Here is a 23,615-nt window from a genome sequence, read left to right on the forward strand (position 1 = left end):
GTCAATTAATTCATCAGAAAGGTGAAGATCTTTAGAAGGATAGATTTTCTGAATGCCAAGTGAGAAAGCCCTATCCATATTCCTAGCTGACTCAGACTGTTTATCTTGGTCCTATAATAATGCTTTTTCGGCGTTCGTTTTATGACGGCGCGCATGTTTTTCTCTACTCTTCAATTGGTGCAACACTTCTTTTTTCCAATTCTGCAAAACATCGAATGCTGCAGGTCTAGCCTTTTTCTTTAATAGAATTGACTCTAAATACTCAATACGAGGGATTTCAAAACTACCATTGATTGGCCACTGAAGTTCAGAGGCATGTCTGGTTTGTCTGTGCCAAATATCTTTAAACTCTATACTTCCAATACCATGCTTACAGTACATAGTACACGCCGGCGACCCCTCCTGTGGTGCCAGACGGTCAAATTCCAAAGATTGTCTATCGCTGTGGAATAACGCCCTGAAGCAGGTAGACAATTTCCCAGGCATATGAAATTATTGGTGTTACCTGGTCAATAATTGTGTCTGCAGATACAATACGCCAAAATCAAGTTATCAGGATATTTAAGAATCGGGTCACGACTCACCTGATCAGTCCTAACGAGGTCCGATCGGATTACAAAGAATCTTACCTAACTAATCTTACCTCGTGTTTGGTGATTTCGGCAAATCTGCCCGCCTCGATAAGTGGACCCTCGTCAAGATTCCATCTCGGACCACAAGCTAATCGTCCACGGATCGGGTCGTGCATCGCTGCTGAGGTGTCGCGTCTCGTTCAGAAGGGGCCCCTTATTTTGTCACACCATCCGATCCCAGTCCGATAGCGAGGGTCAAACTTCGATAATCCGGCATCAATCTTGAGGGTCCCTATTCGGGCGCCAACTGTGAAAACAAAATTAAAATATCGAGGCTGAGTACCCCAAAAGGAAATACACCGATCACGGGTTACAAAAGAACATACAAAGATCTTTATTTTATACCGAACAGTTTTCCAAGAGAAATAACAGATAGCTATCGGCCCTCAGTACAACACAACAAACTCCAGCGTGGTTCAGTGTGTTCAGTGAGAGACGCTGTACATTAGAATTCGTTGCTCTTTTATACCAACTGCGAACATGATGTCCAACCCTAATTTGGGTTAATATTCCTCTAATACATTACTGGTCTAGGGTTCATGCCGAGCTTGCATATCCACATGCAATTAGTTTGCCTTTAATACATACGTCAACAAGCCTACACAGCAACTGTGTATTCTAGGATTTCTCTAACAGGTCTTCACAAACATTAATACAATGTAGTTAAACAAGTGTTCTTAATTCAGTATTTGGATACATTGTTCTTAACATATGCTCGCGGATTAGTTTCATTGCGCGAGTAATCCTTTACACACAGGTCAACGAAGGACAAGTGGCCTGTAGGCGAGTTACATATTAATTACACACTGAGGTCAAAACGGGCATGTTGTATTTCGGAATGACATCGACCACCATTTTAACTCACGGGGTGACTTTACAGAGAGAAGCTAAAATGGCGGATTGACCTAAAATGGCAGCATACATTGATTCTAAGGTCAGGACCTTGCAACATGGTTTTCTTCACTAGTGGCTTATAAGCAGCTTGGCGTAGGCCAATTCGTTGCAATAGGAGCTACGATATAATTTCCCGTTTGACACCTTGAAGCTGTGGTAAGACCATACTGTCTGGCTCTTGAAAACCACATTCTCATACCTTATCAATGGGGCCCCCTAGCATGGTGGCCTACTGTACACAACAGTCCCAGACATGGCAGCTCACTGTCATTGATACTGAGGGCAGAAACTGGCTTCAGGTTGTTGGGACACCTTTGTTAACCTCAGCAGCCAGGCCCCATGTGGGCCTGTTTGAAGTACCCTCTATTGGTATGTTAATCACTTCCACCAGCTGCCGGCCCAAAAAAAAAAGAGCAGGAGGGATCCATGGAGCCTTTGATAGTTAATCATGCTGGTCATGTTAGGGGGAAATGTGCCCCCCTTCATGGAGATGACATTGTGCATTCCTGACTGTCACATTCCAACTAAATATGACATGGCGGACTGTGCCTGTAGAATCGGTCACATGGCTCACAGTCTGGCTCAACCATGCTGTCCTGAGGAGGAAGAGTCAATCACATATGTCACGATCCATCACAAACATACAGTCCTTTTTAGGGTAAGTGTCAATCACATGTCTCACGGTCTACCAAAACCATTCTGGTTCTCAGTGTTGGAAGAATCAGTCAAGCGTCTGTCAGTCTGTCTGTCCAAGCCTACCGGCCCTTGAGAAGTGGGTTAACAGTCACGTCTGTCTCACCTACTGGGCTTTCGCAGGCATCGGTCTATCACAACGTCTCCCAATTTCCTTACAGCCCTCCCTTCTGCGCTATGACGGGTGACACTCCTCACCCGGCACCCTCTGCCACATGACCCCGTGTAGAGTTCCGGCACCAGCCTGTCATAGCTGCTGACATGAGCCTTTTGGAGGACAAGGTCGGACAGGCCGAGCCCCCCTTCCTTCCTGCGCCCTCCCTTAAATGCTCTCATGCAGTGCCCTTCTGTGAGCGACGTCATGTCACATGCGTCCCCAGGAAGTGAAGAGGCGCAGACCCTGATCCGGGCAGGATGCTCGTGGACCCGGGCAGTCATTAACACCATGCACTGCTCTGTGACTCTTGTGAACAAAGGAGAAAAGTAGGTGTTGCCAAAGGTTATTTAGCGCCCTAGCATAGCCCAGGTTGATAATAATAATATCATAAATTGGTCTTCTATGTAACACGTCATGGCGGATTTCTTCAGCTTCTAATCACTGTAATAATTGGTGTCGTTAGTATTGCCCTCTGGTGGTACCCAATGCATCAAACTCGAGGATGAAAGGCTGAGTCAGCCCACCCGTGTCCGCACCTGCCTCCTCTTCTCAAGGTGAGCACACTGCACCTTATCTGTCTGCTTTTCAAATACCATTAAAGTGGGTACAAATAGTGGCTTTTATTATAGTGCTTAGATACTTGGAGAATCCACCATAAAGCGCTATATTTAAAAAAAAAACGCGATTGGATTCATTAGTGAGATATTCTGTTTTATTAGACATGTTCCCATGTCTAGCTTTGTACTTGGTGGCAAGTCACGTGTGCTTGGGGTTTGCGGGCATGTAACTGTATTCAGGCCGCTTTGGGGAGTCCCTACGATTTTTTTAAGGAAAGTACAAGGAAAAAAAGTCCCCTGAGGCATCCAGGGATCGGACCTACATGCTGCGTCACGGCTGTCCGTCGGAGTGCCGCGCGCATGGTAAACTCCATCTTTGAGGCAGCCTTCCTGGGGCGTCAGAGCCATGCACCCCTGGCCGCCTGTGTGTCCGGCCCAGAGTCAGAGCTGGGAAGAGCGTTTATGTCCAGCTCAGCAAGTTATGCGCTCCACTACTACACGCGTATGCAATCTGCAGCCGCAGCGTTGATTCTCACTGTAGTCCACTATACATCCATTCTTCTGAGGATGAAAAACTAAGGATCATTCAATTGGGTAAGAATATCACCCACTTTTACACGCCAAGAAAGGGGGCACCATAGAGAAGGCAAATCAGGCTTAGTCACCCAAAAACCCAGCCCTTAGAGCAGTGGTCTTCAAACTTTTGAGGCCTGGGTCCTGCAAGCAAAATGTGGGCAGGCGGGCCCCCCAAAAATGCCAAATGGACAGTAAGTCCAAATGGCTATGAATTATTGTGCACTGTCACCACACCCTACTCCCATTATAGTCCCTGGGCTCCCCCACCTGCTCCCATCAGAGTCTAGGGGCTCTTTCACTCCACTCCTACCCAGTCCCTGAGTCCTCCACACCCCAGCACAGACCCCGGGCTCTCCCCACGCTCCTCCCACCACACCCCCTGGGCTCCCTGCTCCAAGCACAGTCCCAGGGCCAGTGGCAGCTGGTGAATCTTTTAAGTGGAGGGGCATAAATATTTCCGCCAGATTTGCCATAGTGATCGAGTGTAGCAAGGGAAACCAAACCAAACAAGAAGTGTCCAGGGGGTTCCCCCCAAATCATTTATTTAAATAATGGGTTACTTTAAAAAAAAAAATGGGTAAAAGCCCAACAGTTTGCAATTGGCACTGTGGGGCACCAGGGCGCAGGCATGAGATTTTTTTACTGGACATCTATCACAGATGTCCAGTAAAAAGATACCTCCCTTGTCTGATGGGCCCCACAGTGCCTAACACAATCAACATGAGAATCTGTGTATGCAAGGCGCTGGGGGATCCACGGGCAAAATCATGGTATTTTTGACTGCACATCTATGATAGATGTCTAGTAAAAAAATACCACCCCTGTCACCTGGGCTCCACAATGCCTCAGAAGGAGAGCTGATTTTGGCGGGTGGGTTGGAGGATAGTGCAACAAAGGTGACGAATCAACTTCCGGGGCACCAGGGATCCAGGGGTGAATATCGGTTTCCAAATCATCAATAATCTCCACACCTCTGGTACACCAAAATAGATCCGAACAGATTGAAATACAAGTAAATTATAAGCCCTCCTTGTCCAATTTTGGTAACGTGGAGGGAACGGCAGGCTTATCACCACAAGGTTGTGAATCGTTGGTAAATTGCAACACAGCGAAAATACAATTTTTACTCAATGATAAAAGGGATTGTTCAGTCAAGCTTGTATAAACATATCTACTTTATTATTACTACAACAGACAGTTCTAGCACTCTACAATTGCAACCCACACTGTAAAAGAATACAGAGGACAGACAGTTTCTCAAAGGAAAGGGATGCACTCTGGATACTAACGGGAGGGTAGTTGGTAAAGTAATTAGTCTTATAGTTCAAGATTATTTGGTTTCAACACCAAAGGGGGAAAGGGTCATAGCTGGGGGCCTTCTGAGAACCACAATGTACCTGGTGCTGAAGAAGTTCTTGGTGCTCAACAGTGTTGAGGCGGTTCCAGGGTGCTTCGCAGCCCGTGAGACAGAGTTAGTGGTGGGAGACAGCTGCGGGAACCAGTGGCAGGCAGTTCGGTAAGCAAGGATGGACAGAAGTCTGCAGGCTGTCCCGCATGGCGGGTCAGGGAAAAGAATAATTGTCTCTGTGCTGGTTGGCAGATCTGGAATGCTGGTCGAGGCGTCCCGGACGGCTCTGGTGACTGCAGCATGACAACAGTTAGCAGTGTGGCGGATGCAGTTTAAGGGATCGACTGTCTCGAAATTGTCCTTAAAAAGATAGACACTGGATGATGCTTGTGCGGCACTCCTCCTAGCTTCTTCGCAGGGCTCATGTCCATTCAAGGCGGACAGCCCAAGGCTCCGGAGGGTGTTAGCAGGCAACAGCCTTGTCCTTTGTCCAGAGACTCTCTGGCACTTCCACCTAGGAAGCTTGCTGTTAAAACCTAGCAGGGCACGCTTGGTTGGGTCCTCTGAGTCCGGTATTTCCCTCTGTTCTCTGGGAGATGTTTAGGGGAGGGATCTTGCTCCCATCTTGGAACTCTTGGCCTTCCTTCACTGGCAGAAAATGTAAGGTAGACTGTACCTTCAGCTTGGGTCCAAATGAGTCCTTATTACTCCTTGCGAAGTCTTCAGATGATCTGACCAGTGAGGGGCTCATCTAATACTGGGTCTCCACCAACAGTGTTCAGTAACGCTTCAGGTCAGAACCAGGGCACTTGGCAACAGACAGTGGAAGGGTGACAACATATACTTCTAAGTCCCACCCATTTTCCCGTCTGCTGTACATCAAAGTTTCTCTCTAATTACCTGAGCCCTATGCGAGGCTTGATCACAACATGAGCCTCCTTTGAAGTAGGGGGTTGCAGGCAGACTTTCGCCTCCTACAATTCACATACTTCTCTGCTCTGAAAGGATTGGTTCCAGACAGGACATTCACTGCCCTCTCATACCAAGGAGGGGTGTTAGTACCAATTTGACACATTGCATTACAAAGAGGTGTTGGCGTCTGGTCTCCATTGTCACTTCCTGCACTCAGGCCTTCCCTGGGGCCTGCTAATTAACATTCTTCAGTATTCACCACCACCAGCAATGTTTGACAATGTAGATGCAAATCCATGGGGTCTTGAAATTCTAATCATGCTGCCCATGGCCAAAGGCTTTTGATGTACCCACGGCTGTCATGTGCCAGCTACACATGACAGGGGCGGGTGACTCTGGTAAGCTGTCCCAGAGGACATAACTATTTTTCAGCTGTGCGGTGAACGTGGAAAATGTGCGTGGGAATGGCCCCATCATTCATTCTTTTAAACAAACAAAAAAAGCCCAGGCGAGCGCACTCCTCCTGTGCGGATGGTCGAATTCCTCACAGGTATTTTTAAAATGCCTGTGCTGTACAAGCCTCCTCCCTCCACCCCCTATTCCCGTCTCACCAAAATCAGCTCAATGGACCAAAACAAATACACACACACAGACACACATTCACAGAGCAATCACTCTATCATTCACACAAGCACCCAACACCATACACTCACTCATAACACAAGCATACACGCATCCATACACATATTTAAGTAAAAAATAAATGAACATAAACGTACCTTCTGTCCTGGTCCTGAAGTTTCTTCCCCAGCGCTCCACATCCTGCATCAGGAACAGGAATCGGGAAACAAGAGCTTCCTGGTTCCTGCACATCTATGCAGGGGCATGCACACGGGTGATGAAATGCCCTGCTCCAGACTGCTCTGTCCGTATGTGCGAGGAGGCACAGGAGCTCTCCCTTGCACAAACAGGCCTGCAGTTCGCCAGCCAGCATTTCCAATGAGCTATGCAAGGCTGGTGAAGCAAAACGCCCCCAGTGTTGCATGGCTCAGTGAGCATATGCGGCTGGAGAACTGAACTGTCAAAGTGACACAGAGTTTCCCTTTGACAGTTCAGCCAGCTCAGAAGCACTCCTTCAACTGGAAAAAGCTCAGTGTCTCCATAATGGGTGAGGAGGCCACTGGGTCAACGCCCCCTCGCCCATTATGGCTGAGCCACCAGGCTCAGACTGGTCTATAAGCAATGCCCAAACCAAAAATACAAAAAGCTAGTGTGGGCCCATTTCTTGGGTCAAAATGTGCCCCTTTTTTGGCCAATGTGGGCCAGTTTGATGAGTTACTTCACTATGCAGCTAGTAGTTTTGATCATTGTTGCTGAATAAATATTCTTTGAATATCACAATATCACAATGTGCTTACATTTTGACAAAAAAACACCCCCTTGGGTACTATTCAAACAGTCTGCCACTAAAGAAATGAAGGAATGAATTGTCATTTACAACTGTGGGCCACTTTTTCATTGGTGCCCGAGAGTTTTATGCTCCAGTCCGACCCTGTGAGCCGCCCCTACCAAAATCCTCTGTTTAAAAAAAAAATGTATTTATTTATTTTAAATTTCAGGCTGGAGTCTCGCGTTCCCTCCCCCGGGTATGTGGCTGCGCCCCACAGTTTGAAGACCTCTGCCTTTTGGACCTTCTAACACAGGGCTGTATGCACGGAAACTAAGAAATGTGACCTCATGTCCCCTTCCTAAAAGAATTACACTGGCTTCCCATGCCAGCCAGGATACTCTTCTAAACTGCCCGAACACAAGACACCTAGCCACGAAACTCATGGGCTCAGATCGGAAGTGCTCCTCTACGAGACAGACCATTGCCAGCTCGTCACTAAAGAGGTAAGCAAAGGGAAAACTAGAGAACCAGTCTTCTCTTGCTATATCTCAGTGTGACGAATCAACTTCCCGAGCACGAGTGGCCCATGGAGGAATACCGGATCCTAAACCATTTATCAGCCCACACCTCTAGTACACCAGAAGAGTCTTCGAGCAGATTGGAAACCCAAGTCAATTATAAACCTCCTTGCCCAATTTTGGTAACATGGACAGAATGGCAGGCTTATCTCCCTAAGGTCGTTGATCGTTGGTTAGTTGCAACACAGCGAAAATACCACCCTCGTCCCAATCAGGACAGCTCCAATGCTCCTGCAATGTATAGAGGAACTCAGTACCCTGCTGTTCAGTCAACACATTTCACTTACGACCTACTGCTCCTAAAAATGTACTGTCCCTTTATTATGGGATACCCAAGCTCCTATTACCTCAAATTACCCATTCAGCTTCCTTGCTAGGTTTGTGCCATATAAACCTAAATACAAATATTCACACTGCGTGCATTCAATAGAAGAAAGTGAGCCGCACTTTAATTGCTAGCCAAGCTATCTTACAGCCGACCCATTTGCCTCCGTCAGTATCAACTTATTACACAGCGTGCATTCCGTAGAAGAAAGTGAGCTGCAGTTTCATTGCTAGCCAAGCTATCTTAAAGCCCACCTATTTGCCTCCGTCAGTATCACCTTATTACACAGCGTGCATTCCGTAGAAGAAAGTGAGCTGAAGTTTCATTGCTAGCCAAGCTATCTTACAGCCCACCCATTTGCCTCCGTCAGTATCACCTTATTACACAGCGTGCATTCCGTAGAAGAAAGTGAGCCGAAGTTTCATTGCTAGCAAAGCTATCTTACAGCCTACCCATTTGCCTCCGTCAGTATCACCTTATTACACAGCGTGCATTCCGTAGAAGAAAGTGAGCCGCAGTTTCATTGCTAGCCAAGCTATCTTACAGCCCACCCATTTGCCTCTGTCAGTATCACCTTATTACACAGCGTGCATTCCGTAGAAGAAAGGGAGCCGCGGTTTCATTGCTAGCCAATCTATCTTACAGCTGACCCATTAGCCTCTGTCAGTATTACCTTACACAGCGTGCATTCCGTAGAAGAAAGTGAGCTGCAGTTTCATTGCTAGCCAAGCTAACTTACAGCCGACCCATTTGCCTCGGTCAGTATCACCTTATTACACAGCGTGCATTCCATAGAAGAAAGTGAGCTGCAGTTGTTTGCTAGCCAAGCTATTTTACAGCCGACCCATTTGCCTCCGTCAGTATTAGGGGTGCACCGAACTTCGGCTTCGAGTAAGTATTCGGCTGAATTCTGGCTGAAAAAAAGCTATTTGGTTCCGGCCGAATAGTTTCTTGCTATTCAGCTGTTGCCGAATACTTTGTCATTCTTATTTGAATACAATACAACAAGAACTCAGAAAGGCAAATATAGAATTCAGTTTGCAAAACTGAACAGACTTAGACCAGACACTTAGCCACAAGACCAGACAACTTGCTATCACACAGCTGTCAAATGTCTTATATTGTAATCTGCTCTTTAGGGAATGTTTTGTTACAGATTTGTAGACATAAAGGTTGCTCACCTTTTATCCTTAGACAGCAACAATACAGGAAAATCTTTTCTTTTGGCGAATGTTTATATGCGATGTGCATTTTCTCCGGTTGGAAAAGACAATGGGCCTCATTACGAGAAAGGCGGGAGCCATGGAGCTGTTAGCTCCATGGCTGCCTCCATTCAGGGCTCCATTACCGGGTTCCTGCAATGGGGACTTACCGGGTTACTCCGACATAGGAGGACCCGGTAATTCCTCCTTGCAGGAACCCATCCCCATTCCCATTGAGCCCCCATAGGGCTCAATGGGAATGGGGTGGGAGGTAAAAACGAGCAGATTACATCTGGCCCGTTATTGCCTCCCTCTTCACCTCGCGGGACCCGGAAAGCACGCCTGGTTTTACCAGGCGTGCGTTCCGGGTCCCGCGATGGGAAGCTTGTAATCGGCGCTCCCGGAATGAACCGGCCCCCTTCAATCCGTGAGCGCTAGCCTTATAATGAGGCCCAATGTGCATATTTCTCTTTAGGATACATTCAGTTCCTGTCATGTTACTTCCCATTGCGTACGTCATAGTCTCTCCTTTTATTTTTTAAGGCCTTGAGCCCTGAGTTTAACATTATCTAATATTTTATCAGGAATGATAAGGTGCATATGTTTGTGTATTGGCGAGGATAAGTGAAAAGTGAGCAGCATTTGTTCTTATGGGCCATGGCCATGGGGAAACATTAAGAATTCACAATAGGTATTGGAGATTAGCAAGGCTTGGTTATGTCAGGCAGAGTAATATGCACCCACCTGACAGGACTTTCAGAGGAATTTATGTTGGATTATCAAATTGGGCCATTGTGTGACAGATTGTTGCAAATTGCAATATCTATTTTGTTCAACCTAGTCCTTTAGCATTTGTGAAGCTTTCTACTTGGAATGGCACGGTTTTGATTATGCACCAGCATTCTGTACATTTGGTCCCATCATTTTGGTTAAATCTGCTTTTATTCTGGCTGTTATATAAATAAAGATGCTGCATTGATTACAATGAAGAGAAATAAAAGCATAGAATGCATTTAAAATTATGCTTTTTAAAAAAATAAGTGTGTTTTTTCAAGTTTGGAGCATGATTTATTAAATAAAGCAACTATTTGGCTTCATATTCGGCTTCGGCCGGATAGTTGACAAACTATTCGGTATTCGGCCGAATACTAAATATGCTATTCGGGACAGCCATAGTCAGTATCACCTTATTACACAGCGTGCATTCCATAGAAGAAAGTGAGCCGAAGTTTAGTTACTAGCCAAGCTATCTCACAGCCCACCCATTTGCCTCTGTCATCATCACCTTATTTGAAACTCATTACTCGAGATGAATTACTTGTCAGTTCCTCAATAGTGAACTAATTAGAAAATGCAAACAGAGATTTAAAATCTGTCTCAAGTCTTATAAAACGGCAGATGAATCTAGACATGGTGCTATTAAGCAGGAGGGCACGGCATCGAGGTACCCAAAAAATGCTGGTCACTGACTCTGAGGGAGACAACTTGGTGAAAAGCGAGAATGTAACAGGTGAACTGCGTTGGGTTCATTCCATCTCCGCTCTGTGCAATGGCAGGTCTGGAATGGGCGGAAGGGATATGGTCCAAGGTAGCCCACCCTGTAAATCAGAGCCGCCACATTGCTTAATCCAAAGGCCTGCTAAAGGATAAAGGGCCATGGGACCGAGCGGGGGCTGCCATACGCTGCTGTATGATATCGACCAGGCCTTTAACCGGAAGGCAGAGGAGACTGCTACCATCATTATGAAACATTCCCATAGGATCTAGGATGGATAGCAACCTAACTGCGGGTCCAATCCAGGAGATTAAGGCCTGGTTGCAGCCTCCATCATTAGAGCTAGATTATGAAGAGAACTTGGTAGATTTAGAAACTAATGCCCAGGCACAAGACTACTTGCCATTGGCCACCGTGCCTGGGCAAACTCTACCACATGCAGTGACATGTCCTTGCCCTAGTGTGAGGCAAAATGAAGGGCATATGTAGACTATGTAGGGTTGAGGGTGCCCTAGGGCCGCAAACCATCTCTTATTACAGGGCATGAGGCTGATATATCGGAGAAGCAAGTATTTTGGGAAGTATTATTTGAAGGACAGTGAACTACGGCCAAGAGCATGGCAGGACTTAATGACAAGCAGTAATTCAGCATACATTGTGGACGCTGTCAAAATGTGGTGCGGGGTGCAGAACAATGTGGTGCTTTGACTTCCGTGTAATGTGGTAATGTAGCGATCTGATCCTTATTTACTGAACTATTGATCTACTGCATATTTTGTAATGTATGAAAGCTTTCGTTTACCATAATACATGTAATACAATTTAAAGCCTACTGTTCAAAGAATGTGTCAGCGAGAGCGTTGCCGGATGGATGGCCAGGCTTCGTGGCCCCCCTTTTTTCGAGGAATGAGTCGGGGTGGAAGGGCGCCTGACTCCTGCTGCTACATAAAACCTGTGCAAACGCCCAGCCCGGGAACTGCAGAGGAATGACCTTTGATCCTGGAGGGGAGCATCCTGCGCCAGGTACCTGAAGGGACCAGTGATAATGAGGTGCGGTCCTCCACGAGCACGACTTACCTGCGCCCCGCGCTGCTTGACTCTGGCATTGTTAACTGCTGAAGTATGCGGGGCCCCCTGTTCCTGGGGTTCGCTGATGTCACTGCAGCTGCACCCTGCCAAGCTCCGGCTTATGTTGGACTTGTGGGCTAGTCCAGCGGGCCACCCATCTCTGATCTAACAACGCTTGTTCTTCTTCTCCCTGATAGATTTTTATCCATCAGCGATAATTTTTGGATACCGAGGCTTGAGCCTCATTACTCCATCTTCTCGGGTTGAGTATGTAGTCGTGGGTTCGTATTCGTCTTAGTCTGTGTGGTCTTGTCCAACAGTTGTTCACAGTGCCTTAAGTGGCCCTGCTAAATGAGCCGGAGCTCATCAGGGGGGATGTGGCCTAACGACAGGGGTGTCACCTGCTGGCCCGTTAGGCCACGCCCCTTTGACGAGCCCCGACTCAATGGGCTACTGGCTCCCCTGCCAGGCAGCCTTTTGCAGAGATCAGCACCCTCTCCCCCTGGGGCAGAGGGTGCTGATCTCTGCATTTATTTTCTATAGGCTTGCCTGGCAGGGGACAGCACCTCTCCTATTCAGCCTTAATGGCGGTGCTGCCCCTCGCCAGCTGGGGAGGGGCAGCGTCACCATTAAGGCTAAAAGGGAGAGGCTGCTGGAAGGTGAGGCCGTTTCAGAATTTAGAAAACAAGGCCTCTTCTTCCAGCAGTCTCACGTTTCTCTCCATAATGGTGGCGTCGGCCCAGGGGCATCTCTTGCTTAAAGGAAAGTCTCGCAGGTGCGGCGCCACCATTATGCCTGAAAGGCATTTTTTTCTGAAGCCAGAAGCTCTCGCACACGAGCGAGAGCTTCAGGTGTTTAGAAAAAAAGCCTTTTCGTGTAGTGGCCTGGGGTGCTGCCAGGGGAGATTAGTGGGCCCCGGCAGGGCTCAGCCTCAAAACGAGATTTCGGAGCCTGACGGGGACGAGCCCCGGCAGGCCCCGGCCCACTTAAAGCGCTGGTTGTGCACCAGCAGCTGGATAGAGGCCAGAGAATTTCAAGGAGAACTGTCCCCAACCCAGCGTTAAAATACAGGTATGTGTTGGCTCCCCTTCCCTTTACTGTTTATGGAGCAGAATTGCCACCGGAGTTAGGGCACAATCCTTGCCACCGTACCCAGTCCCTGGAGAAATGCCCACGTTATTGCACCCTGATGATGACACACTACTCCTGATCAGGCCCCCCATTGGACCTCAACAGTCATTATGAAAACTCCAAGAAAAAATCGCCCCCTAACTACACAATATCTCTGAGTAATATTATGGCTGCCTGCTGTCCCTTTATTCATTCCCTGAAGCCCTGACCTGACAGCACTGTGCCTCCGATGGGCGCATCTTATCTGCAGCCTGTTCGTTTTCCCGCTCGCTGCTTCCTCTGTACTTCCTTTCAAACGCCCTAAACCGCTTTGCTGCAACCTGAAGGAAACCTGGCCCCTCTTCAAAGGCCCGCTGATTGAGGTGTGGGTGGCTGCAGGGCGCTCTGTTTGCAGCGAGAGTGGGGCGCGCGCCTCGCACTTTATCTTCTGCCAATGGTGTTTTGGGATACCGAGGCTAAGCCTAATTACTCCAATTCCTCTGGTTGAAAGTGTAGTCACGGTTCGGATTGCTTCTTGTCTGCGTTATCCTGGCACAGTAGAGTTGGTTTCCCAGGATCAGGCTGTGGACCTTGTATGGCCCTCCCTGCTCTGCCACTTCCACGCCTGGTACACACAGAGTGGAATATCTGGAGTGGGCTATTTGTTGACGGAAGTGGCGATGAGGCCTAGAAATGACAGCTCCACCCGTCACTGAGTGAGCACTGCACTGGGATTTTACTATGGTAACAGCCCCGTCTTTGTTAGCCTGTGTGCGGCAGCGCCCCCTGCCCGGGGTAGGAGGAAACACAGGATTTCGGTGCTGGCAAAGGATCTTGCCTTCTCGTTTATCGAGGAGAGCGAGAGCTGCTTACCTTCCCTCCTTGATTGTTGACAAAAAGAGATTTGATTTTATTGTGGAGGGAGTCATTGTCACTGTCGCTGTCCCCCGCCACCATCAGTGTCAGTTTAAACGTAGCACACGCACACACAAAAAGTTAGCCTCAGAATTAATTGGACTCATAGGCAAAGTAAGACCCTGTTCATTGTATTGGGTTACAAGTGGGCCGAGCCTGCCATTATTGTTCAAAGTAGAGGGTCACATTAACAGGGTTAAAGCCCCAGTTAGAAGAGTGCCCCTGTTTTCACCTAACACCAAAAGGATGACCACCTAAATGGGTGTACGGGGGCTTTAGCATTTCTGGGGTAAATGCCCCTTTACTGAATGTGTCTAGCTTTCCCCATTCCACCTCCCTCCATCTCCTGGCCCTACCGCACTTTCAGTTTGCATCACTTAATAAATCTGCTCTTGTTTGCCGAATGGTCCCACCATACTGGGTGACCAAACAGGAACTTACCAGCCTATGCCATTTCTACTTTGCTGAAGGCGTAGAAGCAAGGTGGGTGCACAACATGATCTTACAGATCCTGTATAATAGCCTTAATTGACACCTTGGATCTGCCCCGCAATATGCCGTGCCCCGGTGGTGACGGAACAAGAATTCACCAATCCGAGAGAAGTTGGTGTCGCCAGAAACCTTAACTGGTACTTTACTTTACTTTGTTTATTTGTTAGGTGCTACCAAGGTGGCTCGGTGGCATACGGGTGCCGAGAACTAGAGTCCCTGGGAAGTGGTTATGGCCAAAAGAAACAAAGACACAGGGCCTAGAGGGTGCCGGTTATACTGCCACATATGTTATCTAAATAGGTGGGCTTTAAGTTTTTTCTTAAAACTGTCAGGGGCATGCAACTTCTGAGCTAGTATTCCATCTTCTGGGTGCTGCCACCCAGAAAGTGCTCTTTCTAACCATAGCCAGATTAGCTCTTGGTACTTCTAAGAGTTTTTGGATCTTTCGATCTAAGAATCCCTGTTTCCTTTTTTTGGTTGAGTCTAACCGTTGTATAGGCTGGGTATTGTCCTGCCAGACATTTATGAGTGATGGTGAGTAGCCGACACTCAGTTCTTGCCTCCATGGTACTAACAAAAAGCCATTCACTCATTATGCTATCTGAGGCACTTGAAGGCCTCAAGGCATGTGTATATCTATATATATATATATATATTACAGGGCCTGTGGTAGCGGGCCAGTAGTTATGATTATGTTTCTCAACTCATAGAGCACTTTTGGGCGGCTTATATCTTTGCCCCCCCTCCCCGGACAAATCCTCACCACACAAAAAAATGATATGACCCATGATATGGCCCACTCAGAATGATGTTTCGAAGTTTTGTGCGGTTTCGTCCGGTGGGAGAAAAGTTATAGGGGGACCCCCAACATTTGTGGAAAACCTCATAGACGCGATGGAAAAAAAAGTTTTCTCATGTCTACAGCCCAAACCGCTGGATGGATTTTTAGCAAAATGGTGCCACAAGAGGCAGCTTGGTCCCTAAAATGTCCTTTTGTAAATTTTGTGCAAATCCATCAGTAGTTTTCTTTTTAAAGGCCAAAAACAAAGTTAAAAAAAAAGTGATATCTGGGCCTGGTCCACAGACTAATTTCCTGATTCAGAGTCTGTGGACGTCTTCTGGACCAATCAGAGAGCAGTGTGATGTTCGTGGACATCATACGTGCTTAGTCACTGGTGAATAAAAAAAGTGAGGTGTGTCAAAACTTCTAAAAAGGATCTCATGTTGGATTCGCGAACAGCACACGTAGTCCGCGGACATCGCAGTTAAAACATATTGAAAAACACAACATTGCACTTGTCAAACTAATGAAACTATCTCTGGGGAGGTGAGGTGTGATGAGGATGGGATGGTATACGGCCATAAAAAGACAAAAATCTGGTGTTTTTTCATCAGATGTTCAGGGGCATTTCTGTGATGTTAACGAACATATTTCTGCATTACAGGACCGTTGTAAAACAGTTTTTGGATGGCTTATGACTTTGTTAGAGGGACATTATGGTTAAGTTGCAATAATAAAAACCTATGAAATTCAGTGAAAAACCCTTTTTAAGGGAACGTTTTCATTACAAGTAAAACCGAAAAACCCTTGAAATTCGCCAGTTATGGTAAGCTAAGAAACCATAACTTGTGCCACCACTGTGCAATGCTAACACTAACACCCATAACATCAAAGATGACATGGAAAATAAAATGTGCTCACACCTACAGCCCAAACCACGGCAGGAGCGGCAGCTTGGTCCCAAACATGTGCTTTTGTAAATTTGGTGTAAATACGTCCAGTCGTTTATTTTAAAAATGTCCAAAAAGTAAGCAAAATATTTGTCATATCTGGGTTCGGTCTGTGGACTCACTTCATGATTTGGGGTCCGCGTACACATCTGTGCCAATCAGGGGGCGACGTGATGACATAGTACATGGCCGCTTATTGGATGGTGAAAAAATGTGAGCTGCGTCAGATATTTTGAAACAGTCGCCATGTTGAATCCCCAGACATTCGCCACTAACCGCAGACAGCATGGTCAAAAGAAAGTCTGTAAAACACATTTGGAGTTATTTGGTGGGTAAAAGAGGGACTGGAAAAGGTGTCGCAGTGGAATAAAATTGATATGGAGCTGTTTTTATAGGTGAAACAAGGTTGTGCATGTGCCACCGAGTCCGCAGACGTCGCCGCAGACAACGTGGTGAACAAACAGTCTTGAAAACATATTTGGGGTTACTTGGTGGCCGAACGAGGGCCTGGAAAGTGTGGGGGAGTGGAATAAAGTTGATGTGAAGTGGTTTTTATAGGTGAAAAAGGGTTTTGAAGGTGCCGTCGAGTCCGCCATCAATTTTAGTGTCTGCGAACATTAGTTGGATATCGGGTGGGTTCTGTGTGAGACTTGTTATTTGAAGGTGTATTGTACATACCTGTTCTATGGTTTAATTATATTGTGATGGTTGTGGCCAGAGGCCAGATTCTTGAGGGCATGGCCATAACAAAAGTGTGTACGTGTGTAAGAAGTCTTCTATTGCTAGCTATTAATTCCAAGTTTAACATTAGTCAAGATTTTGATAGGTTTGCATTTGTTATTTTTCTGGCCAATATTAACAGATAAAAAATACTGTCCTTCAATGTTGCATGCTGCACCCATTGCCTATGTGTATGCATTATTATGTTCCTTTATAAACAGCATCACTCTAATGTAAGGTCTTGTTTAGATGGGTACATTTTTTAAGACATTAAGTACTTCATGAGGGGTCTCCCGATCACCCCTGACATCTTGTTACCAACATTGTAAATACAATCCCTTGTAGGGACTTTTCATCAAAATGTATTTCAAATGTGATGTCATCAGTGATGTCATCAATGACATTTGTAATGTCATATTTGATGTCCTAGTTGTTAGTGGTAGCAGTGCATGATGGTGGCGTGAGTTATGGTTGCTTAGCCTACCATAACTGGTGAATTTCCGGGGTTTTTTGGGTTTACTTGTAACCATAACATCCCTTTCACCAAAGTTTTTCACCGAATTTGATAGGTTTTTTATTTAGTGCAACTTAACCATAACGTCCCTTTAACAATGTTTTTTCACCAAATATATATATGCTTACACCTTGCCCTGTCCTAGAGAGGTGGTAATCTTGTTGGAGATGTCCCAAAAATCTGCTCAGGGAGGGAGACAATCTTGCACTTCAGGGACTGTGTTGGCCCTTGAGGCTCACCATCCATCTTTATTGCAGCAGGTTCCGCTAAACATCTCCTTTCCGGTGCTGAAAACCCTACGCCTCAAAGCCCCCAGAGTGAAAGCGGCTGTAGGGGAATCCCCTGTCAGTAGTGACTCGCAACCAATAGGAGGCAGCTGAGTTACTTGGACAGTGGTAGAGGAATTACCTGTGGTGGTTTTGGTCAAAGGGCAAATGTAACGCTTAGAGCAGAATCCTACGATTACAATTGCTTCATACCCTGGTCTGCTGCCGTAGACCATGATGCTGCCCCAACCCATTCCCCATCTCAGCACACTGCTAAATTGATCCCACCCCCTACTCTACATCCGGTTGATGTGGCTAAACCGCCTTCTTCCACCATCTGGCTTCCCTCTGGAGCCCACACTGTACCACTGTATCAAATCTCAAAACTCACTAGCTAATATCATTGTAAGGTGCCTGTGGGGTACCCGTGCTCCAGATAACTTTTTTAAGTCGGAGCATTTTACTCCCTATTTTTAAAAGTTCAGAGTAAAATAATGTTTGGGGAGTAAACATGTCCAATTCCTAACGGGAGTATTTTACAAGGGAGTAAAAATGTGTTTTATCTGGAAAATGGAAATGTTTTTGCAATAATTATTTCTTTGCACTTACTACTTATTCATACACAATGAAAGATACATGTTCACTTCTTCGGATCAAGCAGTAATGACACTAGTTTTCTTCTTGCAGTCCTATGTGCACTACTGGTCCAAACATATCCAGAGAGCTGCGTAAGGGAAAACAGGTACTTGTACTCCCTACATGTATTTTTGCTGAGAATTTGCCTATTTTTAGGGAGTAAAAGTGGCCGATACACCTCTTATCTGTCTGGTCGGTGGTACCTAATTAGTTTAAAATTAAACAACATTATTCCACCCCAACATATTGGTTTGTCGAGCTTCATTGTACTCGTGTCATGTGGTAAAGATATTCTTAACTTAGAAATCCCAATCCTTTGTGGAAGGAGATGGCCGAACACTCTAGGCACATTAGGGGAATTGTAATTGTGTGGTGATCATAAAATCATAGATTCGGCCTCAGAGCACAAACGTATATTCAGTGGTTTCAATTGGTGCTCCACTGCTAGGAACCCTCAGGTATCTGAGCGCTGCTTATTATTACCCACGGTGTGTGGTGCTCATTTATCTCGACCTCAGAGGAATGAAAGGCTGAGTTTGGCCCTGCCGGGAGTCGAACCTGCGTTAGCAGGCTCTGCACGGATGTCAAAGCGAGCGCTCTCCTCGCTGTGCCACTTGGCCACCATAGTGTAGTAATGCTGTGTGTGACAGTGCAGGCGACCTTGAAGGGATTGCTGGTGGAAATTTGTGGGTTAACCGCTTTGCAGTCCCTTAACTTGTGTTTGGAATGGTAGTGCTCAGGACCAGTCAGGATATGGATTGCAAAAAGTTGTTTGTGAATTGTAAATGATTGAATGTGGATTGCATTATCATTTTATCAGGTGTGTATTTCGATTGGAATGCTCTATCTCCAGCCAATCAATACACAGCTTAATGCATACATTAATAATATGTTCATAACCTGTGGATATGTCTCATGGTTATCACATGCTGCCACCATTCAAAGGATACGCTTTGCCTCTGGGAAATCTTAGACATGCAGTATCGGCCCCTCTGCGCATAGACCCTTCAGGGTAGTGCATGACATGGCACCCCTGCAAGCGGGGGTCATCGTCAGGAATCCAGGGCACCACACAGTGCAACCTTCCGGGAGACTCTGCTGTGGCCATTCCTCCTTATACTTCCCCACCTCCGCCAACTCTAGCCGGTCAGATAGCACAGCGAGTAGAGCGCTCGCTTTCACATCGTGCAGAGCCTGCCGGTGCAGAGTCGAGTCTCTGCAGAGGCAAACTCAGCCTTTCATCTTTCCGTGGTCGATAAATGAGCACCACACACAGTGGATGATAATAATCAGCGCTTAGATGCCTGAGTGTATGTAGCGCCATATACATGTGAATAATTATTATTGTTTAAGTGAATCACTCTTCTACTCCCACGGCTCTTACACCACACACCCAGGCCTAGCTCACAATGTGCATGTATTTATTGAACATGAAAAGTGCTCTATCAAAGGGCATAAGGATGCCCGGAGCCGTGCCGTTGCTGGGTGCTTCGCCTACCTTTATACAGTCGGGGTACAGCAGTGGATAGATTGAAGCAGCCGCTAGTGTAGAATGGCATTGGAAACGGTGAATGGGGGCAGCACAAGACATCTTCAGTAATGACAGTATTAAGAGGTGTGTACAGATATGCAACCCAGTGGCTGGGGGTCACTGGAGCAGGGGGGCAGCGCTATAAGTCTATGGAGTGCCCAGCTAGAAAAGCATGAGGTTCATAAAAGGGATTTTAAAGCTAGTTGCTTTTGATTAAACCTTATTTTCGGAGGCTACGGCGGCCAATGTGATGGGGTGCCAGGAGGGTGAGGCTACAGCGGCCAATGTGATGGGGTGCCAGGAGGGTGAATGCGTGGGACTGGGAGACAGCACAATGAGATGAGGGTGGCTGCATTCGGGGAAACATTTGGAGGATAGCTTGCGAGGGGGTGAGTACCAGGAGATAGATTGGGGTTTTAAACCAAAGGTGATTTAAACCCTGGAAGAAGGAATTTAAGTAAGGGATGAGTTTGCATGGATAGCCACCCCACGTGAAGGGGTCGAGGGTCGAGGATCTTGAAAGGTTTTGAAGCTCATGGGTAGTAAAGTTCAGCAGCTTGGTGAGAGGGAGAGCAGGATCTAAAAAGCGTCCCACAATGAGACTGGAACAGGAGTCCAGCCTGCGGAGCTTCGGGGTGACCACAAGTGTTTTGTTGACAGGAAAGGTGAGATGGGGGCACGTTTTACAGATGTTCAGGGGGTTAAACCGAGCCATTGCAGCAGTGGATTTACATGCCACTTCCAAAGGGAACACCCAGGGTGTCTGCCTTGGGAATGGAGTAAGAAGGTCTTGAGGAAAAGGTATAGATGGGGGTGGGGAGAATGTGGCAATGGAGTGGGGTAAAAGTCACTTCAGGTTTAGAGGAGATGAACCATCTGTCGGACAAGGCCAGCCTGTTGCCTTGACACTTACCTTGCATGCTGAATGGGTAGACCTGGTGACCTTCCTAGCTGAGAAGGGCCCGCTGCCTCAACACGGGTACCTTGCACTCTGCAGACCTGGTGACCTTCCTGGCTGAGGAGGGCCCCCGCTGCCTTGACACGGGTACCTTGCACTCTGCATGCTGAATGAGTAGACCTGGTCACCTTCCTGGATGAAAAGGGGCCGCTGCCTCGACACAGGTACCTTGCACTCTGCATGCTGAATGGGTGACCTGGCGACCTTCCTGGCTGAGGAGGGCCACTGCCTCGACACGGGTACCTTGCACTCTGCATGCTGAATGGGTAGACCTGGCGACCTTCCTAGCTGAGAAGGACCCGCTGCCTTGACACCAGTAGCTTGCACTCTGCATGCTGAATGGGTAGACCTGGCGACCTTCCTGGCTGAAAAGGGCCTGCTGCCTCGACATGGTTACCTTGCACTCTGCATGCTGAATGGATGACCTGGTGACCTTCCTGGATGAGAAGGGCCCCGCTGCCTCGACATGGTACCTTGCACTCTACATGCTGAATGGGTAGACCTGGCGACCTTCCTGGCTGAAAAGGGCCTGCTGCCTCGACACGGGTACCTTGCACTCTGCATTCTGAATGGGTAGACCTGGTGACCTTCCTGGCTAAGAAGGGCCCACTGCCTCAACACGGGTACCTTGCACTCTGCATGCTGAATGGGTAGACCTGGTGACCTTTCTGGCTTCGAAGGGCCCGCTTCCTCGACACAGGTACCTTCACTCTGCATGCTGAATGGGTAGACCTGGTGACCTTCCTGGCTGAGAAGGGCCCACTGCCTCGACACGGGTACCTTGCACTCTGCATGCTGAATGGGTAGACCTGGTGACCTTCCTGGCTGAAAAGGGCCTGCTGCCTCGACACGGGTACCTTGCACTCTGCATGCTGAATGGGTAGACCTGGCGACCTTCCTTGCTGAGAAGGGCCCGCTGCCTTGACACGGGTACCTTGCACTCTGCATGCTGAATGGGTAGACCTGGTTTCCTTCCTGGCTGAAAAGGGCCTGCTGCCTCGACATGGTTACCTTGCACTCTGCATGCTGAATGGATGACCTCGTGACCTTCCTGGATGAGAAGGGCCCCGCTGCCTCGACATGGTACCTTGCACTCTGCATGCTGAATGGGTAGACCTGGCGACCTTCCTGGCTGAAAAGGGCCTGCTGCCTCGACATGGGTACCTTGTACTCTGCATGCTGAATGGGTGACCTGGTGACCTTCCTGGATGAGAAGGGCCCCGCTGCCTCGACAGGGGGACCTTGCACTCTGCATGCTGAATGGGTAGACCTGGTGACCTTCCTGGCTGAGAAGGACCCACTGCCTCGACACAGGTACCTTCACTCTGCATGCTGAATGGGTAGACCTGGTGACCTTCCTGGCTGAGAAGGGCCCGCCGCCTCGACACGGGTACCTTGCACTCTGCATGCCGAATGGGTAGACCTGGTGACCTTCCTAGCTGAGAAGGGCCCCGCTGCCTCGACACAGGCACTTTGCACTCTGCATGCTGAATGGGTAGACCTGGCGACCTTCCTGGCTGAGAAGGGCCCCGCTGCCTTGACACCGGTACCTTGCACTCTGCATTCTGAATGGGTAGACCTAGTGACCTTCCTGGGTCAAAAGGGCCCACTGCCTCGACATGGGTACCTTGCACTCTGCATGCTGAATGGGTGGACCTGGCGACCTTCCTGGATGAGAAGGGCCCGCTGCCTCAACATAGGTACCTTGCACTCTGCATGCTGAACCCCCGCACTTGGGGACTGTTTCTGTATCCCTACAGTCTCACTACCTGCACTTGGCCACCTGATGCCCATACTTTTACTTATTGTTATTTATTATCCCATGTACAGCACTGTCCCCCCTTTCCCCCCGCACTCTCCCACATTCCTCTTCCCATGCACTTGCGCAATCTGAATGTCACTTGGCCTAGTAGGATCGTGATCTGTCTTCCCTTTGTTCCCCCCCTTGCCTCGTTGCGCCTTGAAACACTTGTGTATAGGCGCGTTATAAATTCCATATTATATCATATCATAACGTCTGCAGGCTGTCCGGCGCGGTGGCTAGGGGCCAAAAATCGGTGTTTCTGTGCTGGTTGGCGGATCTGTAATGCTGGTCGCGGTGGCTCGGGCGGCTCTTGTGACTGCGGAGGGACAACAGTCAGCGGTGCAGCTGAAGGCGGTTCGAGGCCTGGACTGTCTCGAAAATGTCCTTAAAAGATGGATGCTGGATGATGCTTGTGTGGCACTCCTCCTTACTTCTTCGCAGGGCTCATGTCCTTTCAAGGCGGACGGCCCAAATCTCAGGAGAGTGATTGCAAGCAACAGCCTTGACCTTTGTTCAGAGACTCTCCTGCACTTCCAAACTAGGAAGCTTGCTGGCAGAACCTAGCAGGGCACCAGTTGTGGAGCTGCCGGACGGTTCTGGAGCTGCCCATAAAGCTGCTTCCTGCAATCCCGACCCATCAGGCCGCCTCATCGCTCTCCTAGCTTCTCTGCATCTCTTTAATTAAAGCCATAAACACTTTCATTGTGAAATGTTTCATTGCAGGAACAAAGTTGGTCATTTAAATAAAAAGAGAACACAAACACCCAGCCCCCCCGCCCCCGCAGGCCCCTGGAGAGAGTTCCAGAGCTGGGTGGGAGGGGGCTGGGGGAGCGTGGTCACCATTGCAAGTGATATTACCCCCTTCCCCGTTCATTCCCCATAGCTATGACACCTCTGCCCCCACTCCAGCTCCCTTCTTCCTCCGCGTATTGTATTTTACTTTGCAGGGACAGGGGCTTTAAGTGAGATGGATCAGGCCGGCTCCAGGCGTTCTGCAAACAGCTCAATTAAAGCCATAAATACCCGTGTAGGGCTGCTCCAGTGCTGAGCCACACCACTGAGGCCGTGGCCCCTCACCCCGGCTGTGCTAGGTATTGTGTGAATTGCCACC

General features: G+C 47.9%; 1 protein-coding gene across 6 annotated transcripts in view; it reads left to right on the forward strand.

The window, feature by feature from the left end:
- The window catches only part of RBFOX3 (RNA binding fox-1 homolog 3), a 3,087,537-nt gene that overhangs the window by 2,706,987 nt on the left and 356,935 nt on the right, over positions 1-23,615 (forward strand). The window contains exon 1 of one of the 6 annotated variants that reach the window (XM_069655209.1): positions 18,296-18,317. The exons of the other annotated variants lie outside the window; for them this stretch is intronic. The gene's annotated coding sequence lies outside the window, so the exon portion shown is untranslated. Of the gene's footprint in view, positions 1-18,295; positions 18,318-23,615 lie in introns of those variants that run through there. 6 annotated transcript variants of the gene reach the window in all.

This window comes from Ambystoma mexicanum, chromosome 3q (assembly GCF_040938575.1).
Source record: "Ambystoma mexicanum isolate Mex_15411 chromosome 3q, UKY_AmexF1_1, whole genome shotgun sequence".
Classification (NCBI taxonomy): Eukaryota; Metazoa; Chordata; class Amphibia; order Caudata; family Ambystomatidae; genus Ambystoma; species Ambystoma mexicanum.